Below are 3,683 nucleotides of genomic sequence, written 5' to 3'. Positions count from 1 at the left end.
GGCCCTCCCCCTCCCACAGGGCTTCCAGCTGACCCCCCCTCCCTGAGACTCGAGGCCTCCCTGTCTCTCCGCCAGCTCCGAGTCCCAGCCGGCAGGATGTCTCCGGGCCCCGGGGGTGCAGGCAGGGGGCTGGGACCCCCAGGTCTCCGAGGGAAAGGCAGGCAGAGCCAGGCCCAGCCCCACAGCCTGGCTGTGAGGGCGTCTTCCGGAGAAATAAAGTCGCTTCTGGTCCAGACACGTGGGTGTGAGCCTGGGGGTGGGGGTGGGGCTGGCCGAGGGGTGGGGACGAGTCCCGACGGAGGACGCGCGGGCAGAGGGCATGAGGCACCGGGACTGGGGGCTCGTGCGTGCGTGCGTGCGTGCGTGCCTGTGCTGGGCTGCCGGGGTGGGGGGCCTCGGGCCTCGGAAGCGGCTATGGGGAGGCTGGAGTGGACAGAGTCACGGCCGGGACACGAGGGTGAGGCCTTGGAACCATGTGCGTGTGCACGCGGATACCAGACGTGGGAACACGCACACTAACACACACCCGTGTCTGGAGGGCTGTGCTCTGCTCCCGCACCCGCGCGCACGTAGCCGCACGCTCCCGAAGCGTCCGCAGGCGCGCACTGAAACGTTTACGTCACGCCAGCTCGGGGTGCCCCGGCCCATGCGCGCTCGCGTCTGGGTGCACACCGCGCGGCCCTCCGTGTCCAGCGGACACACGCCCCTGTGTCTCCTCCTGCTCGTTCGCATGGCCTTGGGGTGATCGGACTGGGGGGCCGGCTCCCCTCTGAGCTGTTGGGAGCACTGTCGTGCCCAGAATTGCCTCTTAGCAGACACCCCCTGCCCCCAATCTGAGCGGGGCGCCACCTTGGGCAGGGTCCTGCAGGCCAGCCCGCCCACCAGGGGCCGAGGAAGCCCCGTGTGGGATGCCCCAGACAGACTGGGTGCTGCGGGTGGGAGGCGGCAGGGGAGGACGTGTAGGTGAATCTTAGGGAACCACGCGCTTCCTGCTCTCGCGGTGGGTCTGCGGTTTTGCCCCTGCACCCCGAGTCCAACCCAACCTCCCACACCTGCCGGGCTGCGGGGGTCGCCCGATGGCCCAGGCACACCACGTGATGCTTGGCGGCCACTCCGGGCTTTCTCAGGGCTCTGACCTCTGCCCAGTTCTTTCTCCTCCCCCGGTGGCCGACCCAGGCCGTGGTCGCTCCCGGGTCCTGGACTCCTAGGCAAGAACCGCGCTTTCACGGAGGGCTGGCAGCGGAATTCCTCCTGGGGCTCCCTGGCGTGAGCGAGGGAGAAGGATCTGGGAGTCCAGGGTGAGCCAGAGAGGAGAGGGGTCGCTGGAGACCGGTGTCAGCTTCCTGCTGGTGCAGACAGCCGGGACTTGTCTCCTCGGTTTGAAGTTTGCTCTGCTTGTCTGCAATGTACCCATCCCCGCCCCTCCCCAAACTCAGCAAAGTGTGCTACCCACTGGGTGGGTCTGGTGCTTTGGGGAGCGTGAGGACCGGGCCCCGTGGGCGGGTGACCCGCAAGAGGGCAGCTTGAGGATTCAGATGCCGGACGCTGGTGCCGGCGAGGACACTGAGCAGTGGAGGCCGCCGACACATCGGGAGGACGAGGCCGGCCCCCCCCCCCCCGCAGACACGGGGTTCCGACCAACTTTGCGGGCCATCTTTGCGTGGGGAGTGTGCAAAACACAAGTGGGGAGCCCCTCCCAGGGCTCTCAGCGTGCTGTGTGATTCGAGGTGGACGGGGGCTCCGGGGGCAGCATGGCCTGGAGCCCCTGCTCCGACGTCTCCCCTCTGCTTCCAAGCTGCCGCCTCAAAGTCTGGGCCCGTGCGTCCGAGGGCCTGCGAGCGTCTCCACCTTGACGGGCTGTCCTCGTGGGGCCGAGCCCCACCGGCTGCCGGGCACGCTTGGTCCGGCTGGGCACGTGGACAGCACTGGTGAACCCGTGCGCCCTTGGGGCGTTTTTCTGAAGAAGTGGCCAAGGACACCCTTCCGGATCTACACAGAGCTTTTGCTTTCGGGCTGTGCGCAGTACTCCCCCGAACCGCCTCTCACCTGAAGGCGAGGGGTCCGTTCTTTCACCAGCACCCTGTGTGACCAGCGCGACCGCCCTCATCCTCGTGTCCTCTTGCAGTCGAGTGACTCTCTAGGGGACTCAGGAAGCGGGTGGCTGAGCCAGGAGAGCATCCGCGTGGAAGGAGATGGCCCCCAAAGAAGGGAAGGAAGCCGTGTCCCCTCCCCACTCCTCCCACCCCTCACCGTGGGCCCCTCCTCTTCCAGGAGCTTCCGTCAGTCTGGGAGACCGAGCGGACCCTTGCCCTGATTTCCACTGGAAAACGTTTTTGCGGGGTTGAACGTCTCACTGGTTTGTCACGACCTGTGGCCCTTGTGTTGTGGCCCTTGTGTTTTCTTACAGATTTAGGGACCCTTTTGTGTGTTAGGTGCCGTCCTTCCCACGGTCCTGCGTTCTGGTGTCCTCGCCGTCCTCGCGTGCACGTCCTCACGTTCTGTGTGGTCCAAGCTAATTGTTGTGCCTTCTGGATCTTAGGAGGGCCTCCTGTGCCCTGACCTTGGGAAGACAGTCCTCATGTTCTGGTGCTGTTATAGCGACGGCCACTACCTGCGGACATCCAGGCCCCCCGGGGCTCGTCCACGATGTGGCAGGACTCCTTCGAAATAAATGGCCGTTGTGTCTCAGTGCCACCCATTGAAGAGCCCGTCTTTCCCCCGTTGACGTGAAGTGCCACCTTGGTAACAGCGCGCGGCACCCGCGTCCGTGCGGGTCCGACCCGCCTCGCGTCGGGGCCCCGCCGGGTGCTTTGCTTCTGGTGGCTTCACAGCGAGTTCCAGAGCTGCTGAGGCAGCGTCTCTCTTTAGAAGGTCGCTGCTTGTCACCGTTTATTCTTCCAGGTGAATGTTAGGATCCACTTGTCCACTTCCGGAACGGCCTCGGAGGGGTGACTGGAATTTCGCCTCTTTGGGGGTGACGCGGGGGATGGGGTCGTGGTCCCGGTTTGAGGTCTCACCGCGCAGCCGACTGCCCCATATGCCCCTTGGCGATTTCGTTTTCTTCCTCTGCGACTTGTATCTTCTTTGGCGTCTTTACTGCTCGGCAACTTGTAGCTTTGGGGGGCGTTGTAAGTGGGATTTCCCCCTTTGCTGTAAACCAAACTGGTCATTTTCGGTGTGGTGACCTGATGTTTTTCATTTTCTTCGTGCCGTTCTTTCCAGAAGTGCCCACCCCCTACCTGGCCTTCATTGAGGCAGGACGGCTGGGGGGGGGGGCGCTTGGGAGGCTCAGTCGGTTGAGCAGGCGACTTCGGCTCGGGTCGTGATCTCGTGGTTTGTGGGTTCGAGCCCCGCGTCGGGTCTGTGCTGACAGCTCGGAGCCTGGAACTGCTTCGGATTCTGTGTCTCCCCCTCTGTCTGCCCCTCCCCCGCTCACGCTGTGTCTCTCCTTCAAAAATAAATAAACTTAAAATAATTAGAATAAAAAGCAGGATGGCTGGGGGCTTCAGGTGTCAGGAGGGCAGATGACCGAAGCAGCCCCTGGATCACCGGCCTCCATGTTTCTGGGAGCCACCACCCGCAGGGCCACGGGTGTCTCTGAGACAGGACAAGACGCAGAGGAGTCTGCAGAGAAGCCCCTGTGAAGTCAGGGAGGGAGAGAGGAATCTTCCTCAGACGAGACG

This window comes from Lynx rufus, unplaced genomic scaffold, assembly GCF_022079265.1.
Source record: "Lynx rufus isolate CCGP_SWC_20201006 ecotype Redwood Valley unplaced genomic scaffold, mLynRuf1.p SCAF_12, whole genome shotgun sequence".
NCBI classification, from domain to species: domain Eukaryota; kingdom Metazoa; phylum Chordata; class Mammalia; order Carnivora; family Felidae; genus Lynx; species Lynx rufus.
The sequence above is the reverse complement of the archived record's forward strand: the minus strand, read 5'-3'. Positions refer to the sequence as shown.